General features: G+C 37.2%; 1 protein-coding gene across 14 annotated transcripts in view; it reads left to right on the top strand.

The window, feature by feature from the left end:
* PHF21A (PHD finger protein 21A) overlaps positions 1 to 17,872 on the top strand; it is a 170,914-nt gene that overhangs the window by 105,279 nt on the left and 47,763 nt on the right. The window lies entirely within an intron of this gene.

Here is a 17,872-nt window from a genome sequence, read left to right as displayed (position 1 = left end):
CTCTAGTTATGGAAGCAAAATATAGAAACAAATCTTGAGGATGGAGCAAAGGAAAAAGTTGTTCAAAGGAGCTCAACTCACTATTAAAGCCCAGCCAGTGTGCCAGATTGTAATGATTTAAATCACTAATGAAATTCATGTTATTTGAGAGGAATTTTTTTTTAACATTAAGCGAGGTAGTAATTTTCGAGTAGTCAAATTTAATGAATGCATTTACCCATATAAATTGGAGCTTTATTTTTATATATTAGTTTTACCATTTTATTTGTTTTTACTAAAAGTAGCTACTCTTTTTCTTGTATTTCCTCATGAAATCTTTCAGAACCACTTCTAGAAATGGCATCATTTTGCCATAAGTATTTTGTTTTCTCCCCCATCTAGTTTTTATGAAGTAGTGCTAACTCTGCCTTAATTTGATTTGGCATCCCTGCAATTGAACATTTGTAAGTATCTTGTATTATGGCCCATCTGGGTTGTCATAGAAACCAAAGACCTCCATCCTCTTCCCTCTAGTTAAAAATGGAATGCAAACAGGGCTTCAAAGTGACGTTTTTCTAGTACGAGTGACAGCCCTGTAAAGTGCGGAACAGAAAGGTTTCTTACTGGTTTTATTCTCCCATGGCCTATCGTACCAGTTAACTCTGATGTGTGCAGCTTTTCTCTTGAAAACCTGCAAGGTACTAATGGAATTTTTTTAAATGTAAGCATCAGGAGGAAAAAAAGAATGCAGTTAATCCCCTTCCTGCTCTTTTCTTAAACAAAAATGCAGTGTTAGCTAGCAGTGTTTTTGTTTTCTTCCCTGTGTTATTAGCTGTTCTGCTGAAGCTGTGGGGCACGTGGCGGAAGCACTGATTATTCACAACTGTGGCTTTCATTATTAGTCGTCTTATTTATTTTTCAGGTCAGGTGAATGTGGTTTTATCTCATTAGAACCTGCAAGCCCATTGGTTAAGTACACAGCAGTAATTCATTAGAAGTTTGTTGATACGGCAGTTCCAATGGCCATATCATTAGCCTTTCTAAAGCATTGTAGAGCCCTGATTCTAAAACCTAATTCTAAAACATTGCCCCATTTCCCCACCCTGGTTGTCATAGAATCCTTGACTTTACCTTGATGGTTTTTCCACTTCCACGTTCCCTTTAGCTTCTCTATCAGAGCAACACCCGACTTCTGTGATGTTTATGCTTTTAAAGCAGCTGAGTTAATAAGTTCTGGTGTGTTATTTCTGTTGTGCTAGCAAGGCGTTTGGGTTTGATGGTTAAGATTTGTTGAGCTATTGATGTGGCATTACTTAAAGTTTAGAGTGTTAAATTCTTATTTTAACATAGGCTTTGAATTTAGAAAATGACACAAATAGCAGCCTCTGACTATGAAACAAATAATGAAAAACCCGACATGTAAATTTATATCCTAATGGAAATGTTCCAGAAAGGTTAGATGAAAATCGTAGACAGTTGTACTTGATGAGTTCTCGGTCAGTTTTAAGTCTGCTGTTTTTCAAAAGGAAAACATTAAAATCTTTAAAATCTACAATTTGACTGTTAGCTAGTTCTGGTAATTGTGTACTTTCTTGTCTTTAGCCCTACATCGCAACTAACAGCCATTTTCAGCAGTCAGATCAGAAGTATTATGAATATATCTCGATGAAAGAGACCCTGCAACTCTCAGTAGAGTGTAAGTTAAGAGGTAGGGTTTATCTGCTGTTATAGCTAAAGGTAAGAGAATATAGTTTCCAAATAACACTATATTCCTTGGCCTATAGTATAGAGGTGAATGATTTACTTTCATAGTATAGGGTGGGAAATGATGTAGCAGTTTCTTCATGCTAAACATGTTGCTTCTTTAAAGTTTGCTGCCTTCATTTAAAATTTGATTGGTACTATTTTTTTGTTTTTGTTTTTGTTTTTGTTTTGTAAGTATCAAGCAGCTGAGAGGGTTATAACATACTAGCCTCAACTCTCCAGTCAGTTTAAAACTTAGAATCTTTCCTAGATCATTATTTCCATTTATTAGAGTCTGTTTAAAAAAGGAAAAAAAAACCTAAGAATATTGCTGGTTGTTTAATAAAAGTCATATTGCTGCCAGCCTTGCAGAAAGTTGTGGCATTGCCTTACCACGGAAAAAACAGAACAAGCACTTCTATTCACCCCTGCTAGGACTCTTCCTCAGGAGAAAAGTTAAGATGTTTGTGTGCATTGGAGACCATAGGGCCTTGAAGAAAATGAAACATGATGAATTTCTCACCCATTAAGATACAGAAATTCTCATGAAGGTATCAGTCCCTCTCATCCCTGTGCTTTGTCATCACCAGTTACACTAATAAGCAACATAATATTTGGTTCTTTCAAATCTGGTTTCCACACATTATCAACATAGTTCTACATCTCCTAACTACCAATCTAATAACTTTCAGCTTTTTCTAAATTATACAATTTTTGGTCTTCTATAGATAAATTTAAAAATTTTCTTTCTAAAAATAGACATGCATTTTCAGGTGCATTTGTTAGAAACAATATAGATTAATCCTGCATTCTGTTCTCAAGGAAAGGTCTTTTCAAATTCTTTACGTTTGAGAATAGAAGTATGTGCATGTGTTTTCACTGGGTGCATATTTGTTTACATATTCAGGGACCTGTAATTAATCACTAGCATCTAAACTTGCCTTACTCCATTTCTCCAAAGTAAAAAAATTTAATTGCTATAGATAGCCTATATTTAATTGTTTTTGTCTCAAAAAAATTCTCTTGAATTTATCGTTGCTCAAAATGTACACTCCCAGGTTTGACTTTGTCTTCTATTTGTTGGCTTCATTTTCTCTCTGCTCTGTTTACATGTCTTTTAAGTCTTCCAATAATTTTACTTGTTAATAATATATAAGAAATATTATAGTTCTTTTACATGTACATTTTCTATTTCCTAAAATAACCAAATAAACTTCTTAAGGGATTTAACTTTTTAAATATTATACCACAGAATCTAATACCATACTATATATTCTATAGGTATATTCAATAAATTATTGCCTTCAAACCTTATACTGCCCACCACCCTAATCATAGCCCTAACATCATTTTAAATTTAAGATGAAAGAGTGATTAGCAAAGTGCATGCAAAACAGCATGCAAATTGATAGTTGTGGATGATTCAAAGCATGTTCTGAGAACCTTTTCTAATGCTGCTGTAAATTTGTGTGCTAATCACACAGATGGAAACCTATCTCTGAATAAGTTGCCAATCTTTAAAACAAAGAAGACCAGAATGGTTTGTATTTGCAGTTCATGCTCTTGTCCTCTGGGATTCAGTAATCTTTTTAGCCTCTCTCCACAGTAGTGCATGTATATTCCTGGGTAGCAGGCTGATTGCTGCTGATGGTACTAAAGTGTTTTGATAGGAGCAAAAATGTGCTGCCACCTCCCTAACGAGCCCAGTGTTCAGAGATGACCTGTTTGCACGTGGGCCTGTGGTGTATCATTTTTTTTTGTACAAGAGCAGTAGAATAAGGTCTGACTAGTTGACTGAAGTGGTAGTTTTAGATTCCGATAAGAGGACCTATTGCTGGTGAGGGAGGCTGAAATTGCAGAATGAGTTTGCAGCATGAGGCAGGTCTGCCCAGCAGCAGGTTGATTTGCTCCATGAGACAAGCAGCACACATAAACAGATGGCCCAGCAATGAGTCAGAGCGACAGATCCCGAGCAGGTAGATTGGCTTTTGCCTGAGTCTTAACGTGGTTGTAGAGAGTGGAATTTTAATTTGTCTGTCACTCTTAAAACTGAAAAACAAGTACTTAGTAAAAGAAATTTTACTCATTAGGAAATGAAAAATATGCATTATTAGGCAGAAGAGAAATCTGACTGTCACTAGATCTGGATATTGAAAACCTAACATTTTCAGGAACTGCTTCCTATAGGCATGGGCTGGCTTTATCTCTTGGCATATGGTCATTCAACATCATTATACTGAAGGCTTCTGCATGTAACATGCAGCAAGAAAATCTTAAAATTATGTCTTTGATACTGAGTTGTAAAGAATTATGAACTACTTAGTTGCAGGCACAAATCTGATATTTGGGTTAAGAAAAGTGTTTTTTAAAAGGATATCGTGGTGGTAAGTGTCTTACAGACATACAGTAATGTAAGTTTGTAATGATATTAAGCAAAAGAGAAATATTAATGGAAAAATCCTTCAGTTTCATATGTAAAGCATAGAAAAAAAGAAGAGTGTAGTGGAATTCCCAGATCTAATCATCCATCTTCAAAATATAAGTGCAAACAATCATTTCTCTGCCAAATACTTTCAGAGATACTAAGCATCTCATTAATTTTTGAAAGTAAGGTTTTGCTATAGTTTTATATCTCTAGAAAAGTATTTTAAATATAACATTTGATGAAGAAAATGCTGTACCACCAAGTTCCTGTATTTTAATTTTCTGGTTGTCAGATTACACTTACCATAGACCAACGTCCTCAGTGCATTCATTTGCCAAAGAACATGAGTTAGTACGGACTAGTAATATCAGGATACCTGTTAACCTTCCTTAGATCGCTGTGCTTGGGGATGTATCCAGAAATACAAACTACCATAGTGGAAAACTTATTCTGAGATGTTGTCAGGGCTGTGGATGCCATTGGTTAGGACAGAGGTTTAATTTGGCTACCGTTTGTTTCGCCAGTAATTGGGATCCTGTTCAAGATGAATTGTGCCAGCACCTACTTCTCAAGCTGGCTTCCATTTTATCTACTCAAGCATGTAATGCCTAGCCTTTGCTCAGGATAGGGAAGGCACTAATCTACCTTTATGCATATGAAAAGTAGTGTTTTGGGCACTGCATTAAAGATAGCAGAATGCATTATTAATGGGATAGGTCTCTGTCTGTCTCTCTCTTAAAAGGGAAATCACTTATGTGGCGTGGCCACTGTCGAGAAGGATAGAGATGGACTTAGTGCTAGTTCTTAACCAATTTTTTTAATGAGTTACTGAGAGATACAGAAGGAGAAATACTTAAGTGAGTAAATTACCTTCACAACATGCAGCTTGTAGACACCAATGTGATCTAATTATAATATGGATCAACCTGGAATAAGCTTTAGTATATTGAATACATTTTTTATAGGATGCCACATTATCAAAGGTTAGAAAAACAGTAATAAATTTGGGATTTTAATACTGTAAAGATGATCAGAAGATTTGGAATCATTTTGGTTTAAATAAGCTCCCATCATCTGTTTGCCGGTTTCCAAGCTTTACGTTGTCAGTTTGTTTTTGTCAACACATGTATAATTGAGCTGAATATGTGTGCCAATAAGGAGAGGAGCCGCAGAACTGCATTCAGCTTCTGCTTAAGTCTGCAGTATTAAAGTGCTCCTTTTGTTGCATGTGCTGGTCTTGCAGACTCTGTAGAGCCTTATCAAATGCTGCCAGTTGGTGCTGCTGGTATGAAAGCACAGGGGAGCTCTCATGTGGAAGGTTAATGGAGTGTAATTATAAAGAAAAATGAACTGCTCAACCACTCTATCTCACTCTATCTGCACCAAGAGTGACAAGTGCTCTGATCTTTTATAAACCCTAGAGCAGAGGTTTAACCATCTAAAATTATGGCAGTATAACTGTCACACAAACAAATACCCCGTGAAGTATAGGTATGCACCCCTGTGTAGGAATGATTCCTTCCTGTTACAAGGAGTCTCAGTTAGGAAAGGAGCACCTTCAACCACCAAGAAAAGCTGCTTGTTAAACATTGTATTTTCGTGTCACTTCTTCTTTTCCACTCAATTTGTTCAATTTTCTTTTCCTAAAGATGCTTTCTCCCCTCTGATTAGTGGCAAGGCTGACAGCCTGCACACGAGTAGGTCCATTCCACTATATCCATCAGACGACAAACATCCTTGCTTAAGCTATCCTTAAATCAGCTGGGTTCTTTTAAGGGGGATGGAAACAACCGTCTCTTCTCATTCTCAGCATCTAAGCAGAGTAGACTGTAGTAAGCCCAAAGCCCAAGTACCACCTGACAGGTCTGTCTCCCAGGATCTACATATAGCAGGGATTATTACACACACTTCTGTGGGCTCAAGATAGAGTTAGATCCTTAGGTCCTTTGGTTGAAAATATTGCAAGAAATACTTAGTAAGGAAAATTGCAACTGGGAGCTACAAGGACAGACAAGGACCAAGGAGACATTCGAAGGGTGTGATGACTAGACAAATCTGCGGTACTAGTATATCGTGTTGCCAGTGAATGTCGCAAATTCGTCCTGCTACTGGAACATCTGAAGGGTAAGCGGAGCTGGATTGTGGAGCTGGGTTGATTGAGTGCTTTTGCCAGCTCAGCACAGAGTTGGAATAAGGTGTTGCAGAGTGATGCAACAACAACAAAACCCCTGACATCTTGTTCTTACCGAGCCTAAAACATAACCACTCTTGGCGAGGCTGTCGCGCTGCCTACTGAGATAAGTCAATTCAGCAACACATACATTAGGCCTGTGGAGACTAAGCAGAAGTGATGGCTGTGTCACTTGCACAGCAGTCTTACTGACTGAGCCCTGGTCTTGTGTGGCGGGCAGGGGTGGGGCAGCCAGGATTTCTAGTAGTGGCTCTGAAAGCAGGGAAGCTGATTTTAAAACCTCTCTGTGTGGTTTATAATGTTATTTTCCCAGCCCCTTTGCATATAGGTTTTGATCATCATGCTCTATTTTAAAAGCAAAATAGCTATATAGTTTTTATGGCAGTAAGATAAATCTGTTCCTGAATAAAAATTTTAAATCCAGCTTTATATTAGTGGCTGGTATGTGAAGTTTGCTGTGATTTACTCCCTTAAAGACCCACTAGAATGTGGTATTTTACCAATCTAATTGTTGCCAGCATGCATTGCATTTATTAAATTAAAGTTGTTGTTCCAGAAGTGAAGTTTTTGGCTTGAGGTGGAAGGTTAGCAACAGAATCTTAAAATTGTCCATCATACTCCATAGATGAGGAAGTATGTCATTCTTGCTGGGTTGTCTCCAGCCTGTCTCTCTGGCATTTTGGAACAAGTTATCCAGCACTGCCCAGTCCCTTTAAGAAAATTCCCAGCCCTTGTAGTGCTCAGAGCTTATAGGAAATTTGGCCTTGAAATGGTCACTGTTGGTGTGATTTGCTCCAGACCCATCTCTTGAGCTGTCCATGCCTTGCCTCCGGCTGTCCCATTTTCCACCGCAATCGCATCCTCCGGCTCCTCTCCTGCTTGGCCCTTTCGGTTGATTGTACAGGTTATTCTTCTTCCTTGGCTTTTGACAGCCTGTCTTTGTTCTGGCAATTTACTGTGTCTAGAGATTGATGTCCAGCAAAGGACATCTTCCCCCTTGGCCCAGCTCCCCACACCAGTATACTCCACATTTAGTCAGTCCACTTGGGTATCACCCAACCTCCTGTCAGCCCCAGAAGTCCTGGCTCAGGTACTCCAGGCTCCAGCTTTTTCTTCAGTGAACAGAGCTTCATTCACACTAGTTTTCCTGAGGACAGGAATTCCGTATTCTGGTGCCCTTTTTACTATTAGATAACTGTGTCACTTTTGGTTGGTATGTATCAGTCACTTCAGTTTACCTGTCTGAATCAATGACAGTTGCCCTAATCCACCCCCACATGGCTGTGAGAATCTTATTTGATAAGAGAGTGTAAAAATTTACAAATGTAAAGTGCTGTGTAAACATATGATTACTTAAGTTAAAAAAAAATCACACCATTAGGGAAATATTTGTGGAAAATGGTTCCATCATTTTTCATTTAGGGTTCACCGAGAAAGTAGGATTCTTGAAAAATTACTAGGTAGTCCATATGCTTATAACATAAATTCCTTTTTCTTTAATCATGTAAATAAAATGATTTTGAAAAATCTGAGTACTCAGAAATGAGAACCAGCTAGGTGAAGAAGATGTTTCCAGTGTTCTGATTGGATTCCAAGTCTGATGATTACATTTTGCTTATTGTAATTCTCTGGACAGCTTCAGCAAGGTAGTTTTCGTTTTTCTGACCCCTACAATGTGGCCGTTTAAACAGCTGCTTCCTTCTGCCCTAGAGACAGCTACAACTCAGTGGTAGAGAAACTGATTCCAGTTCATTCTTACATCAGTATTACATGATGGAGAGGAGGTTAAATTGGCTGTAAGGTACTTTAAGCTATTTGGATAAAATTGGCACAATTATGGATCATTATTACTAATTTTTTTATTTTTTAATATTTTGTGTATTGTTGTCTGTCTCTCTTCTGTCTTAAGATATTTTATCTCACCATATTCTTCTCAGTTCCCATAGATGACCCATTTTTATGTCTTTGCTTCTTTCCACCAAAGTCACACCCAACCCTTTAATGATGCTAAGATTTTAACAAAAGCCATTTGAATTTTCAGGTTATCTGAAATCCTTTTTGACTCACCTCTTATTGTTGAAAATTTTCCTAAGTAAAGTAATGACTGCTTCCTCTCCTAGTAAATACAGTTCAGTGAATATAATTACCATCTAGAAGTTGAAAACTGGTAGCCCATGGGCTTAATCTAAGTAGCAAAGATATTTTAACAGTGTTAAAAGCAATTTTTACATTAGTGCCTTTATACAGGGCATTCCCTCTCCATGAGTTAAGCCCCATCACTCCCTGTTATCTCATAGCTGACCTGCTTCGTTCACTTGTGTTACCTGTGTGACCCTGTTCATGTGAATTTTTAATCCCTGAATGACACTGTTCTTTAATGATTTAGCTTCTTTGTAGTATGTTAAGATCCTCAGAGTGAGCATTATAAGTTTTCAGTGTGCTGTGGAAACTAAACATCAGGAGATTGTATTCTTGCCATTTTAAACAGTGGAGAATATTGAAGACTGAGTGGAGAAAGAAGCTGAGGGCAGGATCAGGTAAATAACTTACCCAAGGTCACAAACCTAGCCTAGTGACAGATATGGGACCAGAACTCGGATTCTTGACCTTTTGTATTACTTCTCCTGCACTGTACTGCCTCTCTACTTATTTTTCCTAAAAGCAGAATTAAGGGTAGGGGGGAATACATATTTTTTAAAACTTTTTTTTACTAGGTGTTTTTGTGACTTGTTATATTATATAATATATAGATGTGAGGGCTTCAAGTCCTTACCAGCAGGTGAAATAATGAGGGGAGGAGAGAGAGAAGAAATTAGAGATCAGGAACTAGAATCATCAAGTCTGCCCTTGCCCCTAACTTGGGACCTACGTCAAATCACTTAGATGCTCAGAGCCCCAGTGTCCATCCAACCTGGCAGGTAATACCTACGTGATATTAATGCTGTTGTTTTTATTGTAATCACTATAGAACAGTTCATCAGCTGCCACATTAGACTGTATGTAAAAATCAAGAGACTACTACAAGGAGATGGAAAGTTTGTGAGAACATTTGAAAGCCATGGAGGTGAGATCCTTAAGGCCCAGTATCTATCTAATAGAAGTTACAGAAGGAGGGAAAAGAGAGAGTAGATCAGATGATAATAAGGGGAAAGTAGAATAAAACCTCTCAGAGTTGAAGAAAAATAGGAATTTTCAGATTCAGTAAAAGCAGCTTAAAGCAGGACAAAGATTTTTAAATACAGTTTACAGTTTTATGTGCAGTTTAAAGTTCATGATTTTATTTACGTAACCTAAGAACTTGAACAAAATTAAATCATAAATCAAAAATAAAAACTATACTAACAACAAAAAACCCAAGAGACTACTGTGGTATATTTAGACCGTGGTATATTATTCAGGGGTAAGAAGAATGAGCTATCAAGGCCATGAAAAGACAAGAAAGAACTAATGTGAATTACAAAGTGAAAGAAGCTGGTCTGAAAAGGCTGCCTAGTGTATGATTCCGACAACATGTGACATTATGAGAAGGGCAAAATTATAAAGACAGTAAAATGATCAGTGGATGCCAGGGATTGTGGGAGGGAGAGACAGACAGAGCGCAGAGGAATTTTAGGCAATGAAACTATTCCACGTGGTACAGTCGTGGATACATATCATTATACTTTTGTCAAAACCTATAGCATATACAACATGAAGAGAGAACCCTAGTGTAAACTATGAATTTTGGGTGATAATGGTGTGTCAGTATAGGTTCATCAGTTTTAACAAATGTACCATTCCAATGGGACTATTGATAGGAGGCTATGGGTGGGGGAGCAGCGAAATTCTCTGTACTCAGTTTTAGTATGAACTTAAAATTGCTTTTAAAAAATTGAGTCTATTGAAAAAAAAACAGGGGATATATCTTATGTTCAGTACAATGTCCTCTTCTTTTTCGACCCTGCACCTCAGTAATTCTGTTAGATGTGGAAACTGGAGAACAGTATAGTGAAAGCGTGAGTTACACTTTCAGTACTAAGAAGTATGCTAAAAGAAGATTAAAAATAGCAGATCGTTTTCACTGTGGCCACTCCATCTTTAAAAGTAGAGAGAGAGAGAGTGTGTGTGTGTCTGTGTGTGTGTGTGAAGACTTTAAATATTCATATAGAGATTTGTGGATTGGATTTAGTGATTTTCATAGTCTGAAAAATTCATTATTCATTAAGAGATTATTCATGGTTTTTTCTAGATTGCTGAATCTCTCTATAATAAAATTTCTAGTACTGACAATTTAAAACAAACAAAAAAATCAAACCTACTCTGAAATTCTGAAAGATGAGTTCAGATTTCTTCTGTTTCTGATGCAGAAAACTCAGACTAAATACAGAGAGAACAGAGCAAATCATCCTTTGATGTGTCTTGGAAGATCCAGTCCCTTAAAGTTAACTATCCCTCATCTTGGCAGCCTGTGTTGGTGATGGATTTACTTCCTCTGTGGTGTTTTATGTGTAGTCACGTCAGAAAGTAAATTTATAACACTTCATTTTTTTCTTTAAACGATTGTAACAAATACTTGGTGATAAACTAGACTACTGAAATAGTGAATACTTTTTGAAATTAAGAGATACTTATTCAGTAGCTTTGGAATCTTAATCTATGTGCTTATGCTATTATTGATAGATGATAAAAATTGTCGTTTTTTACATCAAGAGTGTTGTTCAGTATGTAGTTTTGTTAAAATAGTTACCAACTCAAAATACCAGTGTTTAGTGATTTACAAGATTTATTTTTGTCTAAATGTAAGGAAAATATTACATTTCATCAAAATATTTTCTACCTGGTGTATCCTGCCTGACACAGTATCTTGTTCTAATACCGTTTTCTGTCTTTTTCTCTCTTAAGAAACAACTGCAGAATTGAGGCTTATTAAAAGATATCCTCCACTTTGGAAATCTTTGATCCACAACTTAGTACATGTATTCTGCGTAGAATTTGGTTAAATAATCTATTATATTTACCTCTTCCAGAATCTGATTCTGTCTTATGTTTCTGTGATAAGAGAGCATTCTACATTATCTCAAATTGTACCCAGGGCTTAGAGTAGGCAAAACAATCTCTTTTATCTGAGCAGTATTTGGTAAAATAATAGAGGTTTTTGGTTTTGTTCTTCTTTCCTCCCCCCATTTTAGGATCATTATTGTGCTTAAATTGTATTTTCATATCCAACTTGTCAGGGACAGCTACTGTGCAGCGATTTCCAACCATATTTCGTTTGTGAGGAAAGCCACAGCAGCTTCAGGGCAGAGCAGTGAGAATTTCTATAGTGTATGGGACAACTCTGACATTACCAGGCAAGGCTGCCTTTTAAGTTGTGGAGTAGAGCCATAGAATGATGAATGACAAGCTGGTGGCATGTGCAGGTCTGTAACAGATAGTTACAGAGGGCCATGCATTTTCCTGAACTGGAGCTTAATTTACAAATTAATAGCCTCTGTGTCATATCTCATTGTGGTATAAACACAATGATTCAGGCACTTTTTTATATTAGCAAGCAGCTAAGTTGTGCAGATTATAAATGATTCTTACGTTTTTTTCTTGCTGTTCACATTACTGTATCTAGGGTCTTTGCTGGGTCAGGTTACATTTAAGTTGGACATCGATTTTATGCATTCAGAATGTGGCCCTGAACTGCCAATAGACGTATAGAAGAAATCTGGGCCATTCCTAGATTTCTACACAGGGAAATAGTCCCTGATGTATTTGATTTCTGAGATTAAAAAAAAAAAGCAACAGGTAGCATTCTTTTTCTTAATCCTGTACTTTTTTGAGTGACTCAGTAGAAAAAATAACATAGTTTGAACAAATGTAGAAATGTTTGACTAGATGTTAAAAATAAAGCAATTGAAAAATAATTGACATTGGAAATAAAAGTCACATTTGATTAGCTGTTGCTCTGAGTTAAAAATCTGCACTGGAGAAATTGTATTATTCACTGGTTATCATCTCTGATTTTCATATTGCCTTTGACAGTTTCCTAAGCACTCCCCACAATTAATTTATTTGATCCTTAACATTTTTCTGAAGCAAGCAGGACAGTGTAGCTTAGTACTTCAAAGAAACAAAGAACTTAAATGCAAACTAACTGGGTTCTGCTTTTGGCTTCCGTTGTCTTTTATTATAGAGAAATATATTATAACTACCATTCCCAGCATGCAGTGCTCTTTCTTAGTCTATCTCTGTGTTGGTATCATTTGCCCTAGCCTCTGGGTATGTTACATATTGAAGCGCTGCAGTTCTCCAGGGACCACATCTCTCTTGAGTACAATATCTACACTCTTTCTTGTTTATGGAAATTAAAGGCAGTCCCCAAGTTCTTAGAAGGGTCCCTAGATTTAGACAGAGTTTGACTATAGCACTCTTAGCAGTCTTTTATAGTTATGTATAAACAGTTGGGGAAAGGTGGGGTTGAGTTTACCTATTTTACCTATTAGAGCGTGAATGAACTTAATAAGAAAAAAGTAAACTGCATTTCAATCAGGCTATCAAATAAAGGGTCTAATCCCCAGTAGAAATGGGATATACGTCCCACTGATACGAATAAAAGGTCTAATCTCCTGTGGAGAATGGGATGTAAAACCTGCTGATGTAAATACCAGCGTGTGTGTGTGTGTGTGTGTGTGTGTGTGTGTGTGTGTTTTGAAGGACGAGTAAACCCCAAAGAATATTTTCTAATTAAAAAAGCCAAAATCTAATCAGTATCATGACATATACATTCACCATCTGTTAAGCAGCCATGTAGAGAATTTGAACTTTACCAAAAAAAAGAAAAAAGAAAGATTGATAATTTCAACTGCTACTGTTCCTTAATTCATCTAAATGGTACTGTACAAATTCCATGACACCTTGCAGAACTATAAAATATCTCTGTTTCCAACCCTCCAAAACCCAACAAATCCTCTTTATTAAACAACATATACAGTTCACTGTGTAAGATGAGGTTGTAGATGGAAAACAGGTGGTGTTTTCCAAGAATATATTCCTTCTTAGAAAGGTTTTAAAGAGTTAGAAGCTATTTGTCTAATTCTAAACCTGAAATTGAATATTTGAGAGTTTGGGGGAAAACTTTCTAGTGTCTTATAAAATAAATGAAATGTAATTATTTTTAGCTAAGTAGATTTTTGTAGATACTGACACCAGTATTCCTCCTCCCCTGTCAGAGTTCTGTCCTGTGTTTCACTGAACATTTCCTCTAATAACTTCAGTACATACCCTTCCATTGAGTTTCACTTACTGTATCAAGAAGGAGCTTATTTTGATTTTATTGCTCTTTTTCCTCTATGTTTTTGTTCATGAAATGGTGGAATCTTCACTTAATTTTCTGTTGCCTTTAAGCAGCAAATACCTTTTACTCTGGATTGTAATCTTGTCGTTAAAGTGATGCCAGTAACATACCCTGTTCCTTAGAGAATAATTATGTGGTAGCATTCTGAAGACTGTCATCCTTTCTCTTTCCTGCATCTTCAGGGTTGATGAATGTCGGTGTTACTTATAAATGCAGTTGGTTAACTTTCAGTTGGACAGTAGAAACGTTTTTTTCCCCCCTCTCTTTGAGTAAATTCTAACTTCACTAATAAATACAAATTCCTCCTTGTTAGTTTTTCTGCACACAAAAAATTTAGTATTCCCTAGTTTCATTTGAGCAATTGATGAGTCTGAAGACCTGGAAAGATTTTTCACTGCATTTTAGATAGGAAGATAGGTAAGATTTGCTCTTGACTTTCTGGATTTGTGAAAGGTTACAAGTCTCAGTTACTGGTATGAAGAGGGGAGGTTATATTTCAGATTGTGTGTTTGATCATGGAGGAAAAAAGGATGACTTTTTAAGGCAATACTGTGTAAGAAGATGTCTGAGTAGATGCAGCCCTCTCATAATTGATGCAAAAACAGATCATGCTGAGTAGAAAAAGTTGAGTGACTGTGTAGAAAAACAGAGACTTGAGGCACTAGCATCCAACTGTGGAGAGTAGGGCCTTGTGCCTGGAGTTTGTTTTGAGAGAAGCTCTCTAAAATTAGTGTGAAAATTTGATGGGAATAAACTGGTGGCTCTATTGAAGGAGTGGGGCCTATCCTTCTATCTCTGCATCTCCCTTCTGTATTGACCAAGGCCATGGCACTTGGAATGATTGACTTAGATAGCAGAAAAATTAACCCAATTTTCTGTTGAATCGGACCTATAAACTTCTCTGTTTTTCTTTGGGATTTGTCTTGCTGTCGTGTGAACATGTTTATAGTATCGCTGAATGTCACAATATTGATCACGGTGACTACCTGTCTCAGAAACTGTGACTTCAAGTGTCAGAAGCCCTGTGAACCCTTCTGCCTGAACAAGCCCTGCTGAAACCTAGTGATGTGAATGTCAGGGGAGTCGGAGGCTTGAAATCACATGCTGGGTTTATGGAGCAGTTCTTGACAGATGGATTGAAGGGGGTGGTGCTGGCCATTCTGGATGCCTGGCACATTGATTCATTGTTTATTGAAAATGTATTAAGGAGATACATAATAAGATGATAAATTTTTAACTTTTTCTCCCTCCCTTCATTTTTTCCAACTTTTCCGTTTTCATTTCTTTCATTCCACCACTTCTTTTTAGCTTTTTTTTAGCTCTTATTAACCTGTTAGTGAGTGATGAATGGCCAGTTTGTGAGACTTAGCCTTTTTCTCAAAGCTTCAGGATAATGTTCCAAGATAATTAGTTATGTTTAAAGGGCTCCTTTATATGTGAATAACATTGAAAGTATCAAATTGTTCATGTGAGTATGACCTTCGTTAGTGACCAGTAGAAATCATGATTTCTTTGTTTCAAACACATAGTGGTAAAAGTATAGGCTCACTCCATGTGGAGAGGAGAGGCTACTTAAGACCCTAGCTTGATACCACGCAGCTAAGATTTATGCAGCATTATAGCTGTGTTCTCCCACTGCTACCCAGAATTGGTACTGGCCCAGATGGAGGTCCTGCTGGAGTTCATGTGACTGTTGTATTTGCCAGAGCTGCAAGACTGAACTAGGACAGGCTGGACTGTGGAACCTAGGAAAGCCAACTGCTGCACACAGCAGCTCTCCTTTATTCGCCGACCCTTAAGAGTGTGCACAGCCTCTGTTCACCTAAGGAGCGCCTGCACTGCAGAGCTCCCTGAACTTTAGATCATTGGTTTTCAAAATGCAGTGAATAGATGTTTAATTGACAGAAGGCATTAGTGCTTCCCCCGAACGTTGATGTTTTAAAAAAATTTCATAGACACGGACAACTACACACTTAGTATTCTTCTAATCTTCTGATGAACACAGCAAGGATTGCCGGGGCAAAGCATTTTTGAGCGGCTCTCTGAAAGATGCCAGCGCCTTCTTTCAAATAAGACATTATTCAGCTCATATGATCTGACCCGTGTCCAGTCTGCACAGCTCGCTCTCTCCTTTTTTCCGCCTTTTCTCAAGGACTAATGTAAGTTTGCAAGGGTTCTGACACCCCCTGCTTTGTTTCAGGCCCTGGGGGAGGAACAGTTGTGAATGCAACGTGACTCACTGACTCCCACTTTCCTGATTCTGGTTCTGATTGGTCGTCACCTTGCTCTAGCCATATGGCTGCAGAGTACTCTAGCCTGCATGCCTTTCTTGTTCTTTCCCCTACTGTTCCCTTCTGTTGTACATAGCACTGGGAGTGGGTTCCCGGCTTTGTCTCTTGCATCTAGTTTAACCCGGTTAGGCAGTAGGTAGGAGAGCACCCTGTATCTCCTAAGGATGGCTGTAGAGGAGAAAAACACCCTTTCCTTTTGTGCCTGGTGCAGTAATTATCTAGTTTCCTGTGCTGTTTTTGTTCAGAGTTTATTTTTTGGCAGATATCACATTTGTGTTGTATTATTTACTCCTGATTTCTCTCCTCCCCCTGATTTAAGCTGGGATGATTTGTTTTTGTGTTTTTGGAAAAAGTTCTTGGTCCCTTTCTCTAGCTGCTGATGCTACACTTTAGCTAGTTTGTTAATACGTTTGATTAATGCTGATTAATGTGTTGGGGAGGGAGACAGAAAGCAACTCTAAATATTTCTTTAATTGTAAATGTCGAAATGTTCTGGCAGTCACTAAGCAATAAAATCTACATGTGACACTCAGAATTATCCATAGCACCACTGCTGTTACCTCCCCTTCTCCTAAACTGTATCCATTCAATTACTCTGCCTTTTGTACTTGAGAAATAGGATTTGAAAGTTATTTTTATAAGAGTTTGATATTTTTATTAATTTGCATTTTTAGTATTCTGCAGATGGTTTCTGGAAAGACTTTGGACTGTGCATCTTTTCTTTTTAATATTTAACTGCTCAAAGACAAAGTGCTAGAAAAGTATAAAGTATAGCAGACTTTCCCCCCCAAAATTGGCCTTTATATTCTGTTTTCATTGCCTAAAAAAATACTTAAAATTTTCCCAAGTATACATATTGTATTGACTTAAAGGTTTTAAAAATCCATTTTGTAAATATCTTAATGTTCAAATATGTTAAGCAAGTAACCTTCAGGTTTGGATTCTTTAGAGAATATGTGTAGTGAGGTTGATTAAACTCATAAGCAAGAATGTGAAAATCAACCTGGCCCTTAACGATTTCACTTAACCCTTTATTTAAAGATCTTCATTCACTTCTTCTCTATTTAAAATCTGTATTAGAGAATAGCAGTCTAGTTTTGCCAGAAATAACAAACCTCAGCTGATGAGCTCGCTTGACAGTGGAGGAGAGGAGTGCTGCTTGTACTTTCTTCCCAACATTAGAGCAGGAGAGTCAGAACCCAGGTCTGGCCCCAGATGGTTATTTTCTCTGAGCCACTAGCCAGTCTTTGGTCCATCACTTTACACATCATGTGAGGAGAACCAGGACAGTTACTTAGCTGCATCCTTCTAGATGCAGAGTTTAGTTGTGAACAAAATAAGTCCTTGCCCACGTGGAGCTTACATTCTGTTGAAATATATTATTATAGTAATGAAGGTTTATACAAATATACAGTTTTTTTAATTTGAACAAGGTCTAGAAAATTCAAAAAAACCTTAATTTTAAATTTTCGTCCCATGTAACTAAAACTCTACTCAGCCTAAACAAATGTATGTGTTTCCACAAATCCTGTCGCAGCAAAGCAGTCTGCTCATGAGTTACATGCTTCAGTAATTTAGGTCTATTGTATATATTGTATAGTGCTGGGAATAAGGTTTCTTTGTTTAAAAGCCTGTTTAATGTTTGAAACTGGGATAGATACATGATATTTGTTTGATTAAAAAAAGTAATAATTAGTTAATAACTAATAAAAATGACTGGTATCTATGTTATCAGATGCAAAAAAAAAAAAGTACCTACCAATCTGTAGGAATCCTAAGGACGTTGTTAATCACCTCATTTTACAGAACAGGAAATTGAGACATAGATAGGTTAAGCGATTTGACCAACATCATATAGGTGGTAAGTAGCAAAACTGAAATTTGAATTGAGGCAGTATGTCTCCAAAGTCATGTCTTTACTG

This window comes from Vicugna pacos, chromosome 10 (assembly GCF_048564905.1).
Source record: "Vicugna pacos chromosome 10, VicPac4, whole genome shotgun sequence".
In the NCBI taxonomy this organism is placed as follows: domain Eukaryota; kingdom Metazoa; phylum Chordata; class Mammalia; order Artiodactyla; family Camelidae; genus Vicugna; species Vicugna pacos.
Note: the sequence above shows the minus strand (reverse complement) of the source record. Positions and strands in the feature narration are given on the sequence as shown.